Source organism: Siniperca chuatsi, linkage group LG15 (assembly GCF_020085105.1).
Source record: "Siniperca chuatsi isolate FFG_IHB_CAS linkage group LG15, ASM2008510v1, whole genome shotgun sequence".
NCBI classification, from domain to species: Eukaryota; Metazoa; Chordata; class Actinopteri; order Centrarchiformes; family Sinipercidae; genus Siniperca; species Siniperca chuatsi.
In genome coordinates this window covers 4,645,910-4,673,299 of record NC_058056.1, presented here as the reverse complement: position 1 = coordinate 4,673,299, position 27,390 = coordinate 4,645,910, and the positions used below count along the sequence as shown (strand labels likewise).

At 40.1% G+C, this 27,390-nt stretch overlaps 1 protein-coding gene across 21 annotated transcripts in view; it reads left to right on the top strand.

The window, feature by feature from the left end:
* The window catches only part of nrxn3a (neurexin 3a), a 296,866-nt gene that overhangs the window by 64,215 nt on the left and 205,261 nt on the right, over positions 1-27,390 (top strand). Inside the window, exon 1 of one of the 21 annotated variants that reach the window (XM_044166368.1) lies at positions 15,709-15,801. The exons of the other annotated variants lie outside the window; for them this stretch is intronic. The gene's annotated coding sequence lies outside the window, so the exon portion shown is untranslated. Of the gene's footprint in view, positions 1-15,708; positions 15,802-27,390 lie in introns of those variants that run through there. 21 annotated transcript variants of the gene reach the window in all.

Genomic DNA, 27,390 nt, shown 5'->3' with positions numbered 1-27,390 from the left:
TGGTCCATTGGTTTGGTTTGTCCAGATGAGTATCCTGGTGTTGGCAACTATCTAATATAGACAGTGCCAGTAAATCAAATTGCTTTAATTCTAAATCTTTCCATTTGGCTGCTTAGTCGGGATTGCACCAGCATACAAGAGATTTCAGCTGGGCGGTAGTGAAATAGTCCTCAATACATGGTAGGGAGAGTCCGCTGTTATCTTTAGAAAATTGTAGGGTCCTATATTTAATCCGAGGTATCTTACTTTTCCACACAAATCTTGAGATCATCCTATTCCATTAATTGAAATCTTTAGGGGGAGCTGCAACAGAAAGTGACTGGAATAGGTACAGAAACTGTGGAAATACATTCACTTTTATCATTTCAATTCGGTTTGACATGTCTAGTGGCAATACTGTCCATCTCTCAAAGTCTGCATCGCAAGTCAGCATTTGGTGTAAAGTTATAAGAGAGCATTTGGGACTTATGTGTGTTCTATTTATATGTTCAATTTATATCCTGAGTATGAGGCAAACAGTTCCAGGAAGAACGTCAATCTGGGTACACTTCTCTTTGGGTTTCTCTGAGTAAGCAAAATGTCATCTGTGAATATGCTTATCTTATATTCAATATCCCCAATTAAAATCCCATTAATCTCTGGATCCTCCCATATTGCCTGGGCTAGGGGTTCTATAAAGAATGCGAAAATTGCAGGGCTTAGGCTTGGCGACACGCTCTCTCTAATTTAATGGGTCGGGATAGGTATCCATTAATTCACATAGTCAACCACATGCAGTGTTCATCTAATATTATCCTGTGTTTGTCTGTCTCATACAAGGGGGGGTATGCAAATGCCACCTAGAATTTTGAAATAGTAATAATGCAGTCCTTGAAGTTTGTTTCATATGGGAGTTAAAGGATAAATCCTGATCAAACATAACTCCAAGGTTCCTTACAGTGGTGCTAGAGGCCAGGGCAATGCCATCTAGAGCAAGTAAGTAAGCTGCCTAGTTGGAATGGGGTCTAAGAGACAGGTCGATGGCTTAGATTAATTAATCATCGAAGTTAGTTGAAGAAGGTCAATAGAAGCAAAGCAGTCAAAATATATGTAAAGTTTTACAGTTGTTTCTAAGGTTCCTGTGTTTGAAGATAAATTGAAGGCAGGTCTTGATGAATTTTTTCTCTAATGGTTAAAATTTTATTATTAAAGAAGCTCATGAAGTTATTACTACTGAGGGCTATAAGAATACGTGGCTCAAAAGAGCTGTGATTCTCACTATAGCCCAGCTATAGTGCTGAAAAGAAACCTGGGGTTGTTTTTATTTTCCTCTATTAATGACGAGTAGGCTGGGCATTACGGAGGGCTTTCCTATATGTTAGAATGTATGATAGGACTATCTTGCCAGACTAAACGAGATTCTTCCAGATTGTTGGAACGCCATTTCCTTTCAAGTTTTCTCTATGTTTCCTTTAATTTGCGGGTTTGGGTGTTATACCGTGGAGCTAACCTTCTTTGTTTTATTATCTTCTTTTTTAGAGGGGCAACAGAATCGAGGGAGGATCCAGTGATTTCAAGAATTTATCAATTATTGAGATATCAGCTTTATCAGGTTGGGCGTATAAGTCCTTATAGTAGGGCTGGTGAATTTCGTCTAGTTTGTGACACATTTTATTATTATTTGGGTTCGTTATTTTGGAAATAGTCCTCTCAGTTTGTTGTTTACATAATCTCCATGATAGAAGCTTCAAGCCTTAGGACCAGTTTCATAATATTTGTGTTTGGTAAACCTCATTTTTCTCTCGTTTTCTTCATCATAGATCATAGATCATATTTATTTCTTGTTGGATGCATTTTAATTGGCCCAATATTTGTGGATCTCTTCGAGAGTGTTGAGCTTCTAGGTTCTTCATTTTTGACTACAGTTCTAATAAGTGTTATTCCTGTTTCCCATAAGCAGCGAAAGTTATACGTTTACCTCTTATTGCTGCATTCCAAGCATCCCACAGGACATTTGGTGATACTGTTCCATTAACATTATTTCTTTCAGTTCCTTCTTATATATTCTTCACATATTCTATCACTCAATAAACTGGTGTTGAGTCTTCATAGTGTATCCTTCTTTTTATTATCGAGGTGCAGTGTAAGATACACTCCTGAATGATCTGAGACACCTATCTTGCATTCGCTTATCCTGTGCCTATCAGTGATCTAGATTAAAAAAAAAAATCCTATCTGGAGTATTCTGTGTGGCAAGGGGAGTAGTAAGTAAATTGCTTTTCTTTAGGGTGTAGGTCCCTCCATACATAAATCAGACCAGATTACTTACTCCTCTTATGCAAGTTCGATGGATGTAGTGAGAGAGGACATGAAGTTAATTGGTGTGAGTGAAGAGGATGCAGAGGACAGGGTTAGATGGAGGCACATGATTCGCTGTGGCGACCCCTGAAAGGGTACAGCCAAAAGGAAAAGAAGCCTCTTATGCAAGTTCGAAAAGTCAAGGTAAGGTTGTATTTGAATATTCCAATCACCCCCACAGATTAGAGTTCCTGATGACTCTTGGATTAATAAAGTGAATTTATTTATTTATTTTTTGATAAATAATGTATCATGTCCTGGTGTGTATATATATATATATATATACATTTAATCAAGTAACTTCTTTGTGGTCTATCTTCCCTTTAACTATGATGTGACTTTCACTGACAATTTAAACTTGTTTTGGGAGCGTAGACAGCTTTACTGGAGGGATGGCCTCCATCCAAATAGAGACGTCTCTCATATGCTAACAGCAAACTTATCATACTGTTTACAGCATGCAGTATAGCACTACGCTCCACCACCCGCTAGGCATTCTGCCCACTTCCGGTCAAACACCTCAGTCTCTCCAGGTAACTGGCCCTGTAGGGTTTGATGTCCGAGCCATTGCCATATCAGTTCCGCTTATTTAACCATTGCAAATAAAAGGCACAGACCTACTAATATAGCTCACCTTGTATTTATCCTCTTTCCATTCATCTGTGTGTGAACTCCACACATAGTAATCATCAGTATGATGATAGGGTTTCTGGGTTTCTTGCCATAAATGTTCACCTGTTGCTTTTGCCAATTTTATCTCTTTTGAGCTACTCTCAACCACTTCCTCCCACCCCACACAGGTGTCTTTTTGACAGAATTTGGTCACTTACTTTCCATCACCACAACAATCTATGATAAAGTTTTACTTTTAGGAGATTTAAATATCCACATCGACAACCAGAATGACAAACTTGCATCTGAGTTCCTTGATCTTATCCATACTTTTGACTGTACTCAGTATGTCTTTAGCCCTACCCATCAACATGTCATTCTAATTATTACGTATGGCTTCAATCCGGTAAATCTCCAGACTATCAACATTCATGTTACAGACCATGCTGCTGTCCTTTTTAATGTTCCTCTAGTGCCTGCCGTCTCTAACCCGAGAGACCCTTGACTCTTTGAACCCATCTCTTCACAGACGATTGAGAAATATTGTAATACTTATGTCAGGCTTCTCAACAGCTTGACCCACTAGATTTATCATTCTGTGGAGGAGCTGGCTACTTGACAGACACCGTAGCTCCCTTTAAAATGTCTAAAGCCTGTCCTGCTTTAATGCAACCACCACTGTGGGTTAATGATCGCACCAGGACTTTAGAAGGGCATGTAGATGTGCTGAATTGAAATGGAAAACTTCGAAATTGGGGTGCAATTTCAGTGCCATGAAGAGTTAAAAGAGTTTAACAACACTGTAAAAGAGGAAAGATCAAAATACTTCTCACATCTTATTGCTGCAAATCCTCACAACCCCAAATTGCTATTTAAGACCATTAACTCCCTTATCCACCGCCCTCCTGATTCACGTGAAGCCTCTTCTATTGAGAGAAGTGAGAAATTTCGGTCCTTTTTTGTTGATAAAGTTTCCAGCATTACAGCCCAAATCATGCAATCTCTAGTTATTCTACCATGCAGAGAGGTATATCACACTTTCAATTGATTTCATCTGGTATCCCAGTCTGACTTACTGAGGATGATTAATGGCATGCAATCTTTCTCTTCTCCTTTAGATGATTTACTCTAGACTAGTCTGCTCTAGACTTAAGTCGTACCTGAGTGACAGAACCTTCTCTGTATCAGTTGGGAATGTCTCCTCTAACTTTACAAATATCACCTGTGGCGTTCCTCAAGGGTCTATTCTTGGCCCTTTACTGTTTTGTTTCTACATGTTACCACTGGGTCAAGTTATCCGCAACTCCAATATTTCTTTCCATTTGTATGCTGATAATACACAAATGTATTTGTCCATAAATCCATCAGACCTCGTCTCAGTTACTTCACTCACAACCTGTCTTACAGCCATGAGGTCCTGGATGTCAAATTACTTCCTAATGCTGAACAATGATAAAACTGAAGTGATGGTGTCTGGACCCAAAGCACACAGGGATTGCGTAAGCGTAAGAGTGTAGTAGGGCATTTGCTGTAAGGGCTCCACAATTGTGGAATAACCTTCTACTGGGAATCCGATGAGCTACCTCAGTGCCCGCTTTTAAAACTCTTTAAAAGTAATTTTTATAAAATGGCTTTTAATTAGACTTCTTCGTTTGTTCTAGGTTCTTATTAATTTATTGAAAGATTTGTATTGAGTGTCTTTTATGTTTTTATTTCTTGACTGCATGAACTTATTTTAATTTGTGATTGCATTGCGTATTTTCTGTTTTTATGTCTGTGAAGCACTTTGTAAACTTGTTTTTGAAAAGTGCAATATAAAAATGTATTATTATTATTTATTTTCTGTGCCTTTAGTTCGGATCATTTGAGTGGGTATATTTGCTCAAAGGATTTGTGCTTGACATACTGATTTTGAACTGCCCATGGGAAGTAGCCTTGAAGCTGTGTTTTTGCGGTTTACTTTTCTCTTAGAGCACCGGCCAGAAAAACTTTTCAATATGCGATAATTACATTACAGTATACAATCAACAATTAGAAGTAAGTGTATTGAAAAATAGTACTGAGGTATTAAAACTGTACAAACTGTAAAACTGTGCTTGCTCATGGTGGGATTTGATAGGTCTCTGTAACTAATATTATAAAGAGTACGGTCTAGACCTGCTCTATAGGAAAAGTGCAATGAGATAACTTCTGTTATGAATTGGCACTATATAAATAAAACTGAATTGAATCATCATGTTTAATTAGGAACGTTGTTTAAAATACAATATTTTAGTTTAAAATTCCCTAATTATTGATATTGATATTACTCATACCTCTATTACTGCTGTGCAATATCCTCCGTCTCATTATAACCTTAATAAGCTACACTTAACTTGACAGTTCATGCACTATTACCTTATACCGTATTATTATCATCAACTGGTAAACCCACTTGGTACTTCACACTTATTTTATTTTATACTTATACCCACTTGGTACTTAATTTATCAATTTGGCATCAATATAATCCACAAAGATAAACTGTCTTTCTGTACAAGCTTTTGTGGCCTCAACTTACCAGCCTCCTTTGTGGGTTTTAGTGGGAGAGGACTGTGAGAATGAGAGACGAACCATTTCATAAATTAAGATTTCTCATTAAAATAAGTGCAGGTTGGTGGATCAGAGACATGCCAAATTAAACACTGACTCATAACACTAATTAATTGCCTTGCCTTGCCCACAGCATTTTAGCAAATTTTGAGGGCCAGTTTAACAAAACTGCTTGGAATATTAAAAGTAAAAAGTAAGTAAGTAAGTTTTTCCGTCTTGGTCCAGAGATGTTTTGTCCCAATTGTGATGATTGCTCAAAATTTGTAGCGGAGTAGCGAAACAACAAATCTAGATACAATATATGGATAGATTCGTCTGGACCCACAGGATCCAGGAACGTAAAGTTTGTCGTAATAGTAAATAAATTGTAAAATTAAATACTTAAAATGTATTATTAATTTATTAAAATACTTCATGCCTAATGCATAGCATGAACAGTGAGATTACCACCTTTTTGGGGATTTTTCTTTGATATTCAAACCACAATCTTCAGAAGCCAAAAGCAGCACTCCGAGTTATTTGCTACAAAATGCAGCTGAAAACAGTCCAGGAGAGCTCTGCTGCATTGTCACACAGACCCATACAATGAATTGTAACCCATTCAGCTGAAGATGTCAACCCCAATAGTCCAATTGCCCCAGAGCAACACATTTCGGCTGCAGAACACTCCCTAGACGACATTTCAAAGAGGAGGTTGTGGGGGTGGGGGAGTGAGAACACGCTTCAGGGGAAGAAAAACATGGCGCCGATCTGGGAAACGATTAAATCCAGATTCCAACTGACAACATTTCTCACCCCCCCAGAGGGGAATGACACGGGTAGCGGCACAGAAAGAAAGGCGGAAGGAGAGAGAGATGGAGGAGGAAAGAGAGAGATTATGAGTGAGAATGTGCTGGTTATCTTAATTAAATGGAAGTGCATTTTATCCTCCTTCTATTGATATCTGCCAGGGGCAGTGTGTGTATTTCAAAGGGAAAGTGTGCTCCGTAATGTTGGTTTGGAGGCTGTATTTTTTACTCATGGCAGATGTGACTATTGCAGTCAACAAACTATTGCGATAGTCATTAAAAGGAACAACAAAGCTGAGCTCCAAGAAACAATGTACAGCTGCCAGACTCAATTTGGCTCCTGCTTTAATGCTGCAGAGCCACATGTATAAATAGATGACATATGATATGCATGAGAGAGAAAAAGAGAGTGGCGCATATTTATAAAGGTGTCTGTTTGCATTGATGCTTTCTCTGTTGTGTGTGTGTGTGTATCTCACCCATAAGCGTTCTATTTGCCAGTGTTGATACCATTCCAGGGACAGCAGCCAGGCTGCACAGGTCGCAGGCAAAAAGCAATGCATTTTTATTTCCCTTTCCTCCTATTCTGTCCTCTCTCCATTCATTTAGATTTTTGGAAGTTAATGTTAATAGTTTTGTCAAGTGCACTGTGCTCCAGGCAACATTGCTTAAGTGTATCTTTTGCAATTTAAGTGACTTGCTTTTTGGCAGGGACTTTTTCCCATTACTGGGAATGACATTTCATTTAGACTCCATCATTCATCATTCCTACTTTGGGCTCCAGTTCTTCTCTGTCTCTCCCCCTCACTCCCTCTGTATTTCCTTTCTTTCTCTCAACATCTCTCTCCCTTTATCCCTTCATCTCTACCTTTATGTTAATTATGTTTTACGCCTGTTTCATTTTGCAGTCTTTTTCTCTCCATTTCTCATTCTCCCTGTTCACATGGTGACCATGTTTGATTGACACTATACAGAGAGGTGTTTCTGTTATTTAGCATTTCCTCATTGATATAAATGAGCTGGGCAAAATAATAGAAACACCTGTCAGTATAATGCAATACAGTTCAACAGCACCACAAACTACATCCTCCAAAATGATCATAAAGTTGAATCAACACCTCTCTAAACAGTTTCAACAAAAGCTGAACATTACAACCTTCATGTTTATTGCAAGACTTGTATTAGACTGCATTAGTTTTAGCTAGGTGTATCTCATAAACTGGCAACTGAGTGTATATGAAAGCTTAAAGAGATGCTTAAAGAGAGTGTTTGGAAGCTTATTTCTTGTCAAGACTATAGCATAGAGTTGTGAAGTGGGGGGAGCTATTTTGATAGCTCCTGGTTCCGGAAGTAAAAGCCCCATTAAATTTTCCCATAGGCAATGCTATGTGACTCACTGTCGGCGCACTGTTCTACAACTTTGATGGGCATGAAACTCTCCTGGTTAAATCATCAGTACAAAAGAGTAGTAGAGTAGAACTGCATTATAAAATATCTGTTTGTTTGTTTTTTTTTGTTTTTTTACAAAAATCGTAGGTATAAGCCTGTGTACATAAAAACTTCAAGGTAGACATTAAAGGTTCAGTGTATTTGCAGAATATGGCGATAATATTCATAAGTATGTTTTCATTAGTGTATAATCACCTGAAAATAAGAATCGTTGTGTTTTCATTACCTTAGAATAAGCCCTTTATATCTACAGAAGGAGCAGGACAAACCTAACTGTATACTCTATTTACGGCCTTTTGTGTTTTTCGCGAGTTTTGTGGCCACAGTAGTTTCTCCTGCACGCTTGGAATGGGAGGGTGAGGCAGTTGGTCGCAATCTGCAATTTCATCACTAGATGCCACTAAATCCTACACACTGCTCCTTTAACCATGACTCCCAAGATGCATTTTATCAGAAACATCCAATCACTAAGCTTAAAATTCCATTATGTGCGCCGCTAACGGTGGGTGGAAGCTGACATAATAAAAACACAATCTGCAGCATCATCATTTTGAAATTTTGGTTCAATTGTGGGTGAATTCCACAACTATGAAGTCGTGTTTTGTTTTCAACTGTAACGACGAAGCATTTTGAATTTGCTACTGCTCTAATTCGCACTTCTGACCGGTCTCTTCTGCATGGCAAAGGTGGCCGAGGCCAAGTCAGAATGACGGACAAACCATGATTTCTCAGCAACAAAGTTGAAATGGGGGTCGTAACATAAACCTACACGATTGTTACAGCATCCAGGAGATCATGTCGTGTTTCTATATTAAAGGTCCAGTGTGTAACATTTAGGAGGAGCTATTTGCAGAAATGGAATATAATATTTAGAAGTAAGTTTTCCTTAGTGTATAGTCACCTGAAAATAAGAATTGTGTTTTCGGTACCGTAGAATAATTCAATTCAGTTAAATTTTATTTATATAGCGTCAATTCATAACAGACGTTATCTCATTGCACTTTTCCTATAGAGCAGGTCTAAAAAATATACTTTATAATAATATTTACAGAGACCCCCATGAGCAAGTACTTGGTGATAGTGGCAAGGAAAAACTTCCTTTTAAGAGGCAGAAACCTTGAGCAGGACCAGACTCTGGGTGGCTACCGGTTGAGAGAGAGAGAGACTTAAAATATTTGATAGTGTCATCCAGCCCATTGTGCTGTATGGTAGTGAAGTATGGGGTTCACTCAGACAAACATCCAACAGAATCTTTTACAAATGTTTTACAATAAACATTTTACACGTACACAGAGAAACACCAACAAATGCATATATAGCAGAATTAGGCAGTTACCCACTGATAATAAACATTCAAATGAGAGCGCTCAAATTTTTTGATCACCTTAAATCCAGCCCCCTAGACACCCTCCATTCCAAAGCCCTCCAAACCCAAGAGCTGAGCCCAGAAAAGAGTCCCCTATGTCAGTTGGTGCTGAACTACCCCCTCTCAAACACACTGTGACCAGTATCACAACAACACTGCTTTCCCAACACCAATCAGTGTAAACCAAATTATAACACAATGTAAAGAAACCTACATTGGAAAGAAGAAACTAAAAGCCAAATTAGATCAGACTGTTATCTGGTCCTAAAAAGAGATTATGGATTGGCAGAATATCTCTCTACTGTCAGAGATAGAAAGCAGAGACAGATCCTAACCAAGTACAGGCTCAGTGACCACAAACTGGCAATCGAAAAAGGAAGACACAAAAAATCATTGCAACCAAAAGAAAACAGAATGTGGTCACTGTTCGACAGTTGAGGTTGAGTCACAGATGCACTTCCTTCTACAATGTAAAACATTCAATGAAATAAGGAACATTTACTTTAACAAGTTCAACTCTGTAATCTCAAATTTCAAAGAACTTAATGACCTCTCAAAATTAAAAACACTCCTAGGAGAAGGAGACACAGGGTACAGTTGTATGCAAAAGTTTAGGAACCCCTGACAATTTCCATGATTTTTATTTATAAATATTTGGGTTTTTGGATCAGCAATTTCATTTTGATCTATCAAATAACTGAAGGACACAGTAATATTTCAGTAGTGAAATGAGGTTTATTGGATTAACAGAAAATGTGCAATATGCATCAAAACAAAATTAGACAGGTGCATAAATTTGGGCACCCTTGTCATTTTGTTGATTTGAATACCTGTAACTACTTAGCACTGATTAATTGGAACACACAATTGGTTTGGTGAGCTCTTTAAGCCTTGAACTTCATAGACAGGTGCATCCAATCATGAGAAAAGGTATTTAAGGTGGCCAATTGAAAGTTGTTGTTCTCTTTGACTCTTCTCTGAAGAGTGGCAACATGGGGGCCTCAAAACAACTCTCAAATGACCTAAAAAAAAAGATTGTTCTACATTATGGTTTAGGGGGAGGCTACAAAAAGTTATCGCAGAAATATAAGCTGTCAGTGTCCACTGTGAGGAACATAGTGAGGAAATGGAGGACCACAGGCACAGTTCTTGTTAAGGCCAGAAGTGGCAGGCCACATAAAATATTGGAGAGGCAAAGGCGAAGGATGGTGAGAACGGTCAAAAACAGCCCACAGACCACCTCCAAAGACTTACAACATCAACTTGCTGCAGATGGTGTCACTGTGCATCGTTCAACAATTCAGCGCACTTTGCACAAGGAGAAACTGTATGGGAGAGTGATGCGAAAGAAGCCTTTTCTGCACACACGCCACAAACGGAGTCGCTTGAGGTATGCAAACATACATTTGGACAAGCCAGCTTCATTTTGGAATAAGGTGCTGTGGACTGATGATACAAAGATTGAGTTATTTGGTCATAACAAGGGGCGTTATGCATGGCGGCAAAAGAACACAACGTTCCAAGAAAAACACTTGCTACCCACAGTAAAATTTGGTGGAGGTTCCATCATGCTGTGGGGTTGTGTGGCCAGTGCCGGTACTGGGAATCTGGTTAAAGTTGAGGGACGCATGGATTCCACTCAATATCAGCAGATTCTTGAGAATAATGTTGAGGAATCAGTCACAAAGTTGAAGTTACGCCGGGCTGGATATTTCAACAAGACAACGACCCAAAACACTGCTCAAAATCTACTCTGGCCTTTATGCAGAGGAACAAGTACAATGTTCTGGAATGGCCATCCCAGTCCCCAGACCTGAATATCATTGAACATCTGTGGGGTGATTTGAAGCGGGCTGTCCATGCTCAGCAACCATCAAACCTAACTGAACTGGAGATGTTTTGTAAGGAGGAATGGTCCAAAATACATTCATCCAGAATCCAGACACTCATTACAGGCTATAGGAAGCGTCTAGAGGCTGTTATTTCTGCTAAAGGAGGCTCTACTAAATATTGATGTGATTTTTCTGTTGGGGTGCCCAAATTTATGCACCTGTCTAATTTCGTTTTGATGCATATTGCACATTTTCTGTTAATCCAATAAATCTCATTTCACTACTGAAATATTACTGTGTCCTTCAGTTATTTGATAGATCAAAATGAAATTGCTGATCCAAACACCCAAATATTTATAAATGAAAATCATGGAAATTGTCAGGGGTTCCTAAACTTTTGCATACAACTGTATATTTTGATGCCCAATATGTATCAACATGCCACAACCTGAGGGACAATGAATGACCTAGACACACACGCACACGTTTGTTTCACTATCCCCATGGGAAACAGTCATTGACATAATGCTTTCCCTAGCCCCTTACCCTAACCTTAACCATCACAACTAAGTGCCTAACCTTGACCCTTACCCTAACTCTAACCATCTAATTGTAACCTGTACCCTAAAACCAAGTCTTAACCCTCGAAAAGCAGTCTCTACCCATGGGGACCTCAATATTTGTCCCCATGGGTTAGTGTACATTGAGGTTAAATTCCACACACACACACACACACACACACATTTATTTAAAAAATGTTGCAGTGTTTATATAGTTTTCACTTATTTGTATTTTTTAACTGCAAGTCTACAATTTTTCTTATTATTATTATTATCTTACTTAGGCCTGTCTGTATATACTTTAATATCACATTTGTGTTTCTGTTTATATATATGAATTTATTAATTTATGGAAAAGAGTTTCCACTTGGGGATCAATAAAGTATTTCTGATTCTGATGATTTCATTTCACACTTGCTTTGGCAATGTTAACGTCTTCCCATGCCAATAAAGCCCCACTGAATTGAAAATTGGAGAGAGAGAAAAAACAGTAGCACTATGCAAATTCCACATAGAATTTTAAAATAATAATAATGTAATGGTAGTGGTAATATTAATAAAGTAATAATAGTTATGATAATGATAGGATTAATAATGATAATAATAATAAGACTAATAATAATAATTGTAGCTGACTGCTAACCATGCCCACCTCCACAATGCCATTAAATCCTACACACGGCTCCTTTAAGTAACACTGAGGATATCATTTAAAGAAATAAACTGAAATGGGAATAAAGAATTGAGAAAATCACGTCCAGAACCAATGACCCCTCCCACTTCGCAACTCTAAAATCTGGATTTTCAGGCTCCAGGTCCACCTTTCAGAGCAGTACAAACATTCCGGGCTACCCTGAGATATTAAAGGAATTGAACATGCCCCACCTACAATCAAAAAGGTTATATTGAAAACCATGTCCTCCAATGAAAACTCTTTAGAAACAATTAGATATATCACCTACAAACTAGTGCCGCTATGGGAGCAGTAGAGTAGAGCTGGAATGATTAACAGAAAATGTATCGCCAATCGTTTGATCATCAATTAATCGTTTGTCATTTTTCAAGCAGAAATGCCATTTTCTGGTTTCAGCTTCTCCAATGTGAGGATTTACTCCTTTTCTCTGTAAGACATTTTTCACTTTTTTTTAGGAATTTTTAACCAATAATTCAATTCATTGAGAAATTCAAATATTGTATTCAATCTCGAAAACCAAAAGGAAAAAAATGTTCAGAATTAGTTTTTTTTTTTGTTCTTGTTTTGTTCTTTTATGTGTTTTCCTGTATTCATCTTGAAATGAAAAAACTAAAAAGTCTTATTTCTGTTTTTTCTGTTTCGTGCATACATCCATGGTTTTGTTGATTTCTGACTTACTTCACCGTGCACATGCAGAGCCATGAACTGCAAAGTGCACGGGGCAACTCGCAGAAGCACTTAGACTCAAAGAGAACATTTTAAAGCAATTTGAAATAACATATTAAAGTAAATTGTTAAGCATTTGAAAAAAAAATATTCACCAGTGATGACAGACGCTCAGTAGCCTGTTTTATTGCTCCTCTCAAAAATAGGAGATCAAAATCTCAAGCTCTTCCATGGCTCAATGATACAACTCAAGCCTCGCTAAGAGAATGTAGAAAAGCTCTTCCATGATATTTTGAGAAATTGAATCCTTCCTGTATATATCAGAAAATGGTTAAGGATACAAGAGCTGCTTTTTCTCAGACCTTATATCTAAAAACTGTCACAACTCTGTGGTTTTGTTCCAAACCATTGATTCTGTCATTAGCCCCTCAACCAGTCACAGCCTTGAAGCCTCCACAGAGTGTGAGGAATTCTTAGTCTATTTTACCCAGAAGGTTGATAATATAAGAGGCCAGATTTCACCAGCTGACATGGACTCCTCTGTTATGCTGGAGGATATTGTCTCTACTTGCTGCTCTGATGTTGTTCCAACAAAATTTCTCCAAAAGATGTCTTTGACACAGTAGGTCCTAGTATTCGGCCTATTGTCAACAGTTCTCTGGCCACAGGAATTTGTCCGTCTAGTTTTAAGCATGCGGTAGTACAGCCTCTTCTTAAAAAGTCTAGTCTTGACGCATCCGCATGTTACAAATTTTAGACCCATTTCTAAACTGCCTTTTCTATAAAATGTTTTAGAAAAAATAGTTTTTACCCAATTATTATTTCTGAACCATAATAATATTTTCGAAAAAGCAGTCAGGTTTTAGAGCATTACACAGCACAGAAACAGCCCCTGTCAAAGTAACCAATGACCTCCTCCTCACAGCAGATGTAGGAGAATGCTCAGTCGTGATCCTTTTAGACCTGTGTTCAGCTTTTGATACCGTAAACCGTGCCATTTTAAATGAGCGCCTCGAACAGTTGGGTAGGTATCTCAGGCTTAGCACTGAGCTGGCTTATATTGTATTTATCAAATAGGACTTTCTCTGTCACTAGGCAAGTCATCCATAGCAGACATCACCAGTGGGGTACCACAGGGATCAATTCTTGGCCCCATCCTCTTCTCCCTTGAAAGCACAAAGTTGCTTTTCATAGCTATGCTGATGACACACAATTATATTTACCCTTAAGATATAATGATCCCAACTGCTTCAATACCCTCAGAAACTGTCTAAAGGACATTAAATGTTAGATGTTGAAGAAATTTCTTCAGTTGAATGAAAGCAAAACTGAAATATTCTTATTCAGGCAGCACAACGCAAGAAATCTTTTCTTACATGATCTAGGTGACTTATCATCTATTTTATAGCCTGTGGCCAGAAACTTAGGAGTGATTTTTGACAGTGACCTGACTTTCGAGGAGCAGGTAAAGAGAGTTGTGCAATACTGCTTCCTTCAACTCAGAAATGTATCAGAAATCAAGTAATTTTTATCTCATACTGATTTAGAGAAGGTAATTCATGCTTTTATTTCAACTCATCTAGACTACACAACTCTGTCTCTATACCTGCCTCAGTCAAAAATCTATCTCACGCCTCCAGCTTGTTCAGAATGCTGCAACTCGAATTTTAACTGGCACTCAATGTAGAAACCATATTATCCCAGTATTAGCATATCTAAGCTGGCTACCAGTAAAGTTTAGAATTTCTTTTATGATCCTACTGATTACTTTTAGAGCACAGAAAGGTCTAGCCCGTAGTTACATTGCTGACATTTAAATTCTTTATGAGCAGCCTGAGATCCTCTGGCAACCGTTGTGGTTGTTTCACAGTCCAGACTCAAGGGTGACTGCGTTTTAGGGTGCCTGTAGGCTAGCAAAATCAGTTTCATCTTTTATATCCCTTCTAAAAAAAAAAAAAAACACTTTTATGTGAATTTGTATGTGTAGTTTTTGATCTGTTCTTAATAGCATCTCTGTTTGTTGGTGTATTTTTAGCTGTATCTGTTTACCTCATATATAACCTTTATTTTTATTCTGTATTCCTACTGTTTTGGATTTATCTTTATGTATAGGACTTAAACATTGTTTTTAGAAAAGTGCTACCCACCAACCCCATGTCATGTGTTCACAGCTGTACTTGTGTATTTGCTGGCTGTAATAGCTGTCGTGTAGTACGAACTAATGGTAGAACCCACAATGCAGAACACACAAGCGATAGTGATTAAAGTCACTCTTTATTGCCAAGCAAAAGGCGGAGAGGGAAAGGGGGGGGGAGATCTTCAGGGCGGAGTTCCCTGTGTAGCCTCCGCAGGGAAAGGTAATGGTAACCCAGGAGCGTCGACTGGTGGCGGAGGGCAGAGACTGGCCGTCAGTGGGAATCCCAACTCAGAGCAGGACGGTATCACCCGGGTCTGGCTCCGTGGAGGAGTAGATGGGAGGAAACACAGTGGAGCATAGGAGGGGCAGGCAGGCAAACAGAAATCCAGACAGGAGCAGAGATGACTGTGATCACCAGCACAGAACAACCCTGTGGCAGAACAAAGACCAGAATAAGAACGAGATATCAGAAATACTCAATAGTCGGTACTTATCTTGAAAATACTTGGGAGCCGCGACGTAGTGGTCATACTAGTGTACGTGGACGATCTGGCATTGGTGTTGTGGGAAAGCCTGGTATTTAACTGTGGCGACTGATGAATGATTGCAGCCAGGTGAGCCGGTGATCAGCAGCAGGTGTGGAACCCACGGAGTCAGACCAGGTGACATACATACACACACACACACACACATATCCAAGGACACGTTGGGGGACACAGAAGCCACATGAAGAAGGGGAAAACAACAGAGAACACAGGGCTGGAGGAGGTAAGGTGGCAAACTACCACAATAGCTCCACTTGAAAAAGCTTTGATGTCCTCTAAGAAATTGATTCATTATCGTTGCATAGTTGATCCACATATTTGCTCTGCATCTATTATGTATCTGCCGGGAGGGTCGTCGGATAAGCAGTGTGTAACTCCCCAGTTTGATGAATGCTGTATTGAGTGCTCAGTAGTCTACACAAAATGTTCCCCAGTGTATTCATCAGGTCATAACAGACTTTCTTAACATGGCTGCTATACCTGTCTGGATAGAGATCTATGAATATGTAATCCAGGAGATTATTATTGTATCAGTAAAGACATGAACGATTGAATCAATTTGTGGAGTGTCTTCAGTTGTCAGTTAGAGTGAAAAAAGAACATTTGCTGATGTCTTTCAGCTATTGTTCATTTCCACTGAAGGTGTGGTCAGCAGACAAAGAAAGCTGCCTCATTAACTCCCAATGCACCGAAATAAGGTTTACATACATTTTATTCTTTGCTCAATACTCGACAGTCAGAGTGTGCCTTCCCCATCTTTTTCAGCTTTCACATTGTTCCACGTGGCTGAGTTCCAATGATCATCTAATAACTTTTACTCGACTACAACTGCAGCAATCATAAAGTTGTGACAGAGAAATACTGGCCTTTTTGAAGAGAGAAATGCTTAAGTTTCTTTGATCTTCTTAAAATCTGACTGGCTACTATCGAAAGTTTTCAACCTCAAAGAGGAATTATCACTGGAGAAGCAGTGTTTCAGTATTGAAGGTGACCTCCGATCTTTCAGAATTATGGCTCGGCAAATTAAAACGTTGGTGCTATCAAATGGAGGAAGGCAAAGCGGATATACACAGCACATCAGGCTGGCTGAACATACATAGCAGGTGAATGCCTGATTGATCTCACTCCTAGATTACCCCGTCTCATGTAATTCCCCATCAGCACAATAAAATAAATATTCCCTTTAGTCTTTAAGTTAATGCAAATTCCCTGAGAGGAAGATGAGTGGAAAATATTTGAGCTGTGTACTGTTACTGAAAATAAGACTGCTTTTTTGTGACATACCTCAGGGCTGTGCACCTGGCCCACTAAGCATTTTAACATTGATAGGCTCAGATAAGAGAAGTCCATTATGTCTCACTGTCTTGTTACAGTGAGACACTGGCTTTGACGCCTCAAAATGCTTATTTTCTCAGAGGTCAGTGTACAATCAGAGCGTGATCAGTATTTCTGTGTCCTCTGTCTTGGAGGAAATTTCTCACACATTTTGCAATACTGTATAATACTGTATATTAATGAGACATTCCTCCTCAGATACATGACAGCATTAACCTTTTCTTCAAACACTTTAAACAACCTTTGTTTACATTTTCATGACAGGTGACCTTTTAAAGCTAAGCTAAGCTAACTACTGTCCTCACTAAGTAGCAAATGTGGAAGTAACGGGACATAATACCATCGCAAAACCTTTTACAATGGAGATCTCTTTGTAGCAGCTCTTGCATTCTGGTGAAATTTTCTGCACCAATTTGTGCCTATCTGCATCCATTTTTTGTGGAAATGTCTTTATTTATGTATCAATAAATTGCCAATAAATGCACTTAAGGGATCTACAGTGTACCGACCCTTTTTCATGTTTTCATTGCCAGTTGACAATTCAAAATATAATGGAATATAATGCAGTAAGGTTCTGAGGCATTCTGAATTAGTTAGCAAACTAGCAAATAACACTTCTAAATGTAAACTCGAAAAACATTACCTAGTAGCTCATTAGCTGCCATCACAACTCACAACTTACATGGTTTTGAGACTTTTTGAGAAAAAAATTCCTAATGTCGGCCCTCCTCCGATCCTCCTCCTCTGTAGCATGATCCCTCCCATATCATACACCCTCCTGGTGAAGCTAATCAATGTCTACACCCTTCCCAGGACACTAATAGAGTAAGCAATGATAATGACTACACTGCAGCAGGAATCTGACTTGGGATTTTACATTGAGAAGAAAATGTGTGAAAAACACACTACAAACAAGAGACAAATCCCCAAAAGACACATTCAAATTAACCAGCTCAACAAATAATGCACAATAGTAAAAACTATACTATATTGGCTAAACACTTGTACAGTTGTGACTATTTAGATTTTGCTATAGTATTGCCTTCAGAACCTTTAAAAGGCATTCATTTAATTTTCTATTCACACACACTCACCCTGCTACCCTGTGTTGTGTGTCACGTTAGTAGACTATAGTGTTGGCTCTGGCTGTCTGCTTGTTTGAGGTTACAGAGTGCTCTTTGGTGTGTGGATGGTAGAAAGCTGTGTTGTTTTGGCCTCAGCTCCTCTAGTGTTGCTCTGCTCTGGGTGTGTGTCACAGTTGGTGAGGTAATACAGCGTGAACATGATTATTGGAACTGGCCAAGCCTGGGACCATTTCCAAAACCACACACACACACACACACACACGGTACACACAGTCTCTGTGTCCTTCTGGGAACCTCGCCAAGCAGAAGGCGGTCCCTTCCTGACTCATATCTGCAGTATTCATAGCAAATAAATAAAGCAAACCTCTGTTGGGGGTTTTCTGCTTGTTGTGGTTGAGCTGTATCTTTTTCTGATTTGTATTCCACTGATTTGATGGGCATCTTGTTAACATGAAAATTTAAATATTTGAAAATATGTTCAGAGGAAATATAGTTAATTTAATACAGTTATTGATTTTGTTATATCTGCTGAATGTTTACAAACCCATGGTTGTGTGCGTGTCACTGCTTTAGCAAACAAAAAAGTAACCACGAAACATTTCAAATACACTTATTCATTTTATAGTAGTGTATTAGTATGCCAGATTATTACATTTTCCATCAAAAATGCCACTAAATCAGTATGTAAGAGCACAAAATGTGAAAACATTATACTGTGCACAAAAAAAAGTCATTACAGTATTATGCACTCAGCAATTTAAATACATTTTGACAAGGTTATTACGTGAGTCTGGGGCTCTTCAACCAGGCAAAAAATTATATATATTATATTATATTAATTATAATATCATGACATTTTACACAGGGGTGTGTGTGTATGTATGTATGTATATATATGTATGTATAGACAAAAGAGAATGCAGTCTCCTAACAAAAGTTAAATCACCCAAATGAATGAATTAATCTGTGGCGTTCTAACATTCCCCCTTTTCCCCTCAGGATTACACATCGAGTGCAATCCTGAGAGCACAACTGTCTATGAGTAGTCCATAGTTAAAGAGTTCATTGTCAGTTCATAGAGGTATCTAGGCTATGCAAAATAGTCAACAAGTTACAAAACAAAATCCAGATAAACATGACAAATATCGTAAAATACATAACCCATGTTTCTCAGTTACTCTTGGGGTTAGTGAGAACAGGAAGGTTAGTTATGTAAATTAAGGAGAGATGCAGAGAGTGGCACTTAAAATGAGTAGGACATGTGTATGATTGGCTGTATGCCATAATGGGGTGTGTCCTTAGCTAGTGGTCTTAAACTTGTTGTCTTAATAACAAAAAACTAGTAAGGAGCTGGTCCAAGTGTACTTGCAAAATGAACAGTGGTGTCTTAGTCTGACTACAATTTAGGCTTTCCTCAGCTAATAGCATGTCTGGCTATTACTGAGTTCAGAAATATGGAGTTTGCTGCTGTTGCCAACAAAACCAAGTTTGCCTATGTACCTGCAAGAAAAGTAAGGAATGCTAAGCTAGCATATATCTTACTATCAGTACAGGGTTGGACTGTGTTGTTAGCTATTGTGAGAAGCTAACTCTGGAGCTCTTGTGCTGTAAGTTTTTCTTAACTAGTGGCTCAGGGCTGTAATGCTCGTGGTAGTCAGAGGCAGAGAGGCTTTCAGACGTGCTGTCACTGTCTGATGGATTATGACCATGTTCTGATCTGTGGTCAGAGATGCTGCGATCATCATCTGAACAGTCTAGTGGCTGGTCATACTGCTGGGCCAGAATTTCTGAATATGGCCTTTTACAACTTCTATTGTGAGAGTGCCTATCCCAACGCAGTTGGTGGACACGGCAGTTATGCTCTGTGTCCCTGTGTTGCCTTCTGTCACCCCCCTTCAAGTTGTTGTGAGAGTGCTGTTTTGAGGCAGTAGGTCTGTGTGACGCTACAGCGTTTGAGCTGGCAGGCTCAGTGGTTTTCCCTCCTGCTTTGGAAGTGAAAACAGTTTCCTAAGCCATTTGTGTCATTTTCCTTAGCTCCTGCATTAAGGGGTTACTTTGATGCATCATAAGTACAAGTGAGTGCGTACACATGGGTTAAGGTTGCGCAAGAACAAGGACTTGACGGTTGAGCTCTCTTCTAAGCCTGGAGCATGCTTGCCCTGGGAGTACGCATGCCTCAAATGTTTGTAATGATCTATGGGATGTTCAAGATGAGAATGTTTAATTTCGACCGCTGCAACCATTGAGGCGATCTCGTCAGCAGTAGAAGAGAATTCTTCTGTTAGTGTTTGATGGAGCTCTCTGTAATCATTTCTGAGACTGGGAGGTTGAGACTGAATAAGCTTATGGACAACTTTCGAACTATTGTTCCACACAAGTTTAACTTTCTCCCTTTGGGTTGCATGGGGCAAGTCATTTAGATGGTTATCTAATTCACAAATAGTCATCAATGTGGTGATCACAGTTGTCTGGATCAAAATGTTCAATATACTTAGCTGTAAACTTAAGCACTTTAGGGACATTGTGAGGTCATTTCCAGTGAAGGCGAGACAACACTAGCACTATTGTAGACGTGTGCATCACATGCTACACTTCAATTCAATTCAATTTTATTTATATAATGCCAATTCATAACAGAAGTTATCTCAGTGCACTTTTTAGAGCAGGTCTAAACCGTACTCTATATAAAATTATTTACAAAGACCTAGAGAAGCACCTAAATTAACAACTGACAGCTTAACTAGATTGCATTGAACATGTGGCATTCAAATACAGAACCAAATTCTTACAATTCCTACAGAGTAGGTTCAACTTGAATGGCTAGCAGCAATAGCAACTCCTAATGCAACACAATGAGGGCTTAAAGTGGTAGTTATCAACTAACCAAAATCTAACAAATTGTTTTAGCTAATCTTTGGATGGACTATGAATCCTTGGATGTCTAGTCCTGTGGCAGACTAGGGCCTGTGAATGTAAAAACTTTTGCTAGTCTAAACATTTTAGAGCGGAATCTAAAATTTCGATATTGGCCAAAAATGATGCTGAAAATAACAGAATTATGAATAATTGCCAACAATACTATGCTTCATGCATGTGTATCATTTGTTGGGATTTACAATGGTTAAAGGGGGGCACCCCCTTGTGTAGGTGTGATCAGTTAATTATGGCTATCAGAACTATCAAAACTAATCATAAATAACTTTAATTAATAAAGTCCTCGGGGGCACCACTCTTTTTAAAGAGAAATGTTAGCCAGTTAATTGAGTCTCATAAAATACACTAAACTATCTATTTGGAACTCAGATTAACAATTAAATTGTAACCAAAATTACCATTGATAGCTAGTAGGTTGAAGGATTTGGAGATCAACATATAAGAGCTTGGCAAATTACTCACTCTTGTGCAACATTAAATAAGCCAGCATAATTATACACAAGCATGTATTTAAAAGATAAAGCAAAAACACACAATACGACTACCTCTAAATACACTAAACTACAGAACACAGGTTGTGTGTGTGTGTGTGTGTGTGTGTGTGTGTGTGTGTGTGTGTGTGTGTGCAGGTCTGGGTGTGCGCCAAAAGGAATTTGTGTATGTTTCTTTGTTCTGCCTCCGTATGTCTCGCATGCACGAGCATGAACCCACATGATCAGAAACAAAGAAATATATGAAGCGGGAGCTTTAAAGTTACTCTCCGCCGGGTATGGTTGTGTTCAAGTCAAATTAGAGGTGTATGTGCGTGGTCTGTTTAGGATAACAGTGACAGGTTAAAAGGAGTTAGTTAGCATGCAAAGACTCTGTCTGTGTGGAGCGTAACATAAACTAACATCAACTTAGGGTGAATCTGGTAGCCTCACGCTAACAGATAAACACGTCACAACAAAACCTCAGAAAAACACATCAGTAACGTCATGTGTACAAAAGTTAAACAGTCCTTTGCTTAGCTATATATTCTATACTCTATGCTATACCCAGTTGTTACTTTTCCCGTCCATGGGAGGGAAAGAGAGGTAGCTTTGGTGCTGCTGTTAGCTGGCGGTCAGTCTGTTGTAGACGAGCCAAGCTGGGAAGAATTGTGGAGTGCAGTGTCAGCTGTAGAGTTTGGAGGAAGCCGGTTGCTCCGCCTGTGGTTGTCCTTACAGAGTTAACCACTCGGCGTTAACTTGCTTTGTGCGCTTGTTAGAATGGGAAGTTAGCTGGCAGACTTTGTGTGTGGCAGCTGTTTGCGCTAAACTTTTTTGCAGAGATCTAAGAGGCCTTCGCAGTACTCTGGCATCAGGAGACTTAGGTTCTGCTGCATGTTTCTGCTCCAAGCAGATTACACGGCGAATCCAGGAGTAGAGAGTTCAGGCGGGTGAGCTGGTAAGCAGACACTGAGATGGGGACAGCCACGGTCTGTCCGTCGCAGTGAAGGATTCCAGGAGAAAAAGAACGAACAAATGATCGCTGACCTTTTTATTGACCTGGTGACATCCGGGTCACAGGTCAGACTGGCCAATATTGCGTTCAAGGGCTCTCAGGATTGTGGGACAAAAGAGAATGCAGTCTCCTAAACAAAAGTTCAATCACTCACATCATAATCAGAATCAGAAATACTTTATTGATCCCCAAGGGGAAACTCTTTTGTTACAGCTGCTCATTATCACATCAGTGCACACAGGGATAGAAGTTCTAAGCAAAAAATAAAATACACTATAATACAGGTCAGATAAATTAAGTACCAAGTGGGTATAAGTATAAAATTAAAATAAGTGTAAAGTACAGAGTGGGTTTACCGGTTGATGATAATAATACGGTATAATAATACAATGTAATAATACAAGTAGTAAGTAATAGTGCATGAACTGTCAAGTTAAGTGTAGCTTATTAAGATTATAATGAGATGGTGGATATTGCACAGCAGTATTAACACAGAATATTGCACTATTATGTCAAGTATTGGATAATTCAAATGAATTAATTAATCTGTGGAGTCCCAACATATATATATGTATGTATGTATGTATAAGTATTTTTGTGTATACTGTATGTATATATGTGTATCCATCCTTTATTTACATGTACGTCTGGCCTATTTTACAAACACACACACTCCTCACACACACACACACTCAGTGGGTGGCTGCCAGCCACGTGAAGCATGTGATGAATTCCATGTTTTGTTTTTAATGTTCATAATATTTATTGGACATTTAGACATTTGAGTTGCATCACAGCTGTACTTTTCATCTGTAGTGGTACATGATAATTTTGATCAGTTTATCAAAATAGCTCCATAAATAACACATTCATTTCTTTACAAAAAATCATTAATCCTAAACATGCAGACAACGCAACCAAGCCAAGCAAGGAGTTTCTACTAGCCAAACAGTGGCCTAAGTAGCTGAACATGTTTTATCTTCTGAACAGCAGACTGAAGACAAAGGCTGAATCCAAACATCCACCCACTTTACTTACAGACTGGGACCTCATGGACTTTAGTCATACTGTGGCGTGTGTGACGTGAAGTGCTCACCATCATTGCATCAAGTATGCAAGCCCACTGAGCTGCAAAGGGATAAAATGCATTATGAAACTAAACTTACACAGTCATTGCCATGGACTGTGTAATCCATCTCAGACTAATTTTATGAACGGTTCTGAACAGAAGTCACATTGGCTACTTGTGTACAACATGAAGTTTCACTATGTAAATAAACTTGTTCCTGGAGATGGGGGAATAAACTTGACTTTGTTATTATTATTGCTGTTGTTGTTGTGACATGTCACAACATATTGCTATGACTTATCCACCTTGACAGGTTCTCAGAAAGTCAGCAGAAAGTGATCTTGATGACTTGATGAATTGTGGATGTAGACACTATTTGATCCCCCTACACAATTCATCCCTGAAACAAGTAAGAAGTGAAGATGGCTGCTTATCCACCACTGAAGAAGAACAAATCGTACGGTCTGTCAAATGCTTACAGGGATGAAAAAGATCTATAAGTCAATGTTGATCCCATGTAGTGCTGGGAAGGGGTTGATGAGAAGCATTATTCTCTTCCAACTACAGGCAAGGCAGCTGGGGCTCAGGAGGTAGAGCAGGTTGTCCATTAACCACAGGGGTCAGTGGTTCGTTACCTGGTTCCTCCTGTCCACATGTCAAAGTGTCTTTGAGCAAGACCCTGCACCCCAAATTGCTCCTGATGGGCAGACCTAAAGGGCTTGCATGCCAGCTCTGCCGCCATCAGTGTGAGTGTGTGTATGAATGGAAAATTGTGAGACAAAATGTAAATAACTTTGTCGATTAAAGCTAGGGTATGTAATTTATTTCAGCATTTTTGTTATATATGTTTTGACACCAATCAATAAATCAAATGCTGTGGAAAAAAGGGAAAAAACTGTATCTGTGGCTGTCGCAGGCCTGTAATAAACCCATCCTATCTGGCATACACTCATTGTACATGAAAATGTGTTTTGGGGGAGTGGCTTTGGAGGGAGGCCTGAAGGGAGGGGGTGGGATTTTTTCAGTTTCAGATACTTTCAAAATCTAGCTGTGTGTTGCTAGTTTCTCCAATGTTACCTACACTAGCTTTAACGTACAAAAGTGCTCTGTAAGTGCATTTACCTTAACCTTACCTGCAGTAACTTCCATACAAACATATATGCCCACACACATACATGCACTGAGCTCATTTTTTCAAAAGGTGCTTTGTTGAATTAATAGTGGAGGTTTACTGAGCGTACAGGTTTCGATGAACACCTCGCCTGAGTAAATTTAATCATTCGTAAGGTGTGGATTTGAGTGTATGTGTGTGTGTTTGCAGAGCAGATTACTGTGGTGGGCCCTGGCCCTATCTCTGTCGGCCAGTCGCTCACTGTGACACGACACTCATATGACAACTCAGAAAGAGAGAGAGCTGTTATCTCTTTCCCTCCAGATCCTGCACTCACATCCCCCAACCTTCTCCTTCCTCCCCTCTCCTGCCCCTGCCCTCTTCCTTTTCTCTGTCTCCCCACTTTTTTCACTTTCATCTTTATTAATTCAGGATTGCTTTACTATTAATCTGTAGGGCTCAGTGTTTTAATCACAACAATTATGTAAGGATTTAAAGATAATTTAACTTTTTCAGGCTAGTCATTTTAAAAGTTACTGTAAGCTGCAGTGATACATACTGTAGTATATAGATAGACACACAGGGTTATATAATAATAATAATAATACTACGTCATTATATTGTGACAACTTATATTGCATCAGTTTAAAGCTGTTAGCAGTTGTGTTGTATTTATAATCTATTTATAGTGCAACAATTTAGAACATTTTAGGCTTTATCACATTTTTGACACATGTAGAGAAACATTTTACTACTTTATAGTTTTAGATTATTAAACTGTTATGTCATTACTACAAGTTATCCTAATTTAGATTTTGTCATCTACAATTTGAGTGTGTATTTGACTCTTTTTTTCTTATTTGGATTTAATTGCCTTTTCACCATCTTATCTTTTCCAGCTTTCCCTCCTCTTGTTTTTCCACCTCTAATTGCTATCCTCCTTTTCACAGGGATAGTGAAGGACAGACAGCAGATGAGTCCAATGAAAGCGTTGTTTCAGGCAGTGTTAATTTTGTTAACAAAAACTATGACAGAAAATGTTCGTCAACAAACTTTTTTTCCATGATGAAGACGAGACAATGACAAGCTAAAAATAGATCTTTGATAATAAAAACTATGACGAAATGTATGTTTTGTGAGTGAAACATGCAGGGCTTGACAATTATCGTTATAACTTGTCCGGGACAAGTAAACTTTTTGGTTGGACAAGTGAAATGCTTTATCATATATTGTCTTTCGAGTGAAACATATGGGGAATGTCACGGATACGCCAGGCTCCACAACCTACTAATCATCCACACCTGCTCCCTATCACACTCCTGCTCCCCATTAACTCCCAATCACAGCCTGCATACAAGCCCTGCACTCACCTCAGTCGAGGCCCGACCTTGTTTGTGACTAGGATTCTCCACGCTACTCAGCATTACACCTAGTCTCCCTTCTCCAGCGATCTCCCTCTCCAGCGACCTCCACACCAGTGAGGTTTCCCTCCAGCAGTCTCCCCCATCTCCAGACCCGTACACCTGTCAATAGAACCATCTATTTCCATCTCGGTGTCCCCAGCCTGTCTGTCCATAACAGAAGGTCGGACCAATACCGAAGGACGAGACCAGCATTCCCATAGTCCCTCTGTCAACTCTCACTCCACCATGCCAAGAGCCAGACCGGCGCCCTTTTTCACTTCGATGGTGGATGACAACGGTGTTCTGTGGCTATATCCATCGAAGCTCGATACGCAGCCCACAGTGCCAAATCCCTATCGGGGCACCCGTCTGGCTCGAGGCGGGTCACGTAGTCACCAGATTGCCCATCGGACTACCAATCATCAGCCGACTAACCCGCTACTCACCTGCACCGCTGCCCAGCTGCCCCATCGCTCGCCTGCACCGTCCCCCAGCAGCTCGCCAGCCTCCCCACCCAGAGGTTCGTCGGCTCCGTCTCCACTCTGCTCACCTGCTCCGCCATCCAGCGACCCACCAGCTCCACGGCCGTCTCCAGTCCCAGTGCCGCGGCGGCCTTCAATCCCAGACAATCATCACTCCCTGCTGGATCGCAGCAGTTATCACTTCCTGCTGGATCGCAGCAGCCAGCCAGCTCCTCGCCCCCGGACTCTCTGCCGGACCGCAGCAGCTCCTCGCCCCCGGACTCTCCACCGGACCGCAGCAGCTCCTCGCCCCCGGACTCTCCACCGGACCGCAGCAGCTCCTCGCTCCCGGACTCCCTGCTGGATCGCAGTCGACTCCTTTCCCGGCTGGATCGCAGCAGCTCCCTGGACTCCCTGATGGATCACAGTCAACTCTTTTCCCGGCTGGATCGCAGCAGCTCCCTGGACTCCCTGCTGGATTGCAGTCGACTCCTTTCCTGGCTGGATCGCAACAGCTCCCTGGACTCCCTGCTAGATCGCAGTCACCTCCTTTCCCAGCTGGATTGCAGCATGCTGCAGGACCGTCTGCTGGATTGCAACAAGCCGCTGAACCATTGGCTGGGTCACCACAGCAGCTGTACCCTCCTTCTCAGCCGGAATGGCAGGTTCCGGACTCCCAGACACCTCTGGTCCAGCCCGCTCCTCTGCCAGTCATCCCAGACCGCATGAGATCAGCTCCGCGCCTGTCCAACCCCCGGCCCGTCCGCCCAAGGTCCCCAGCTCCGTGCCAGGCCAATCCCCGGTCGTCCACCAGAGGTCCTCAGCCCCGCACCAGGTCAATCCCCGGGTCATCCACCGGAGGTCCCCAGCTCCACCCTGGTTCTGCAACCGGGTCGTCCGTCTGAGGCTCCCAGATCCGCACCTGTCCA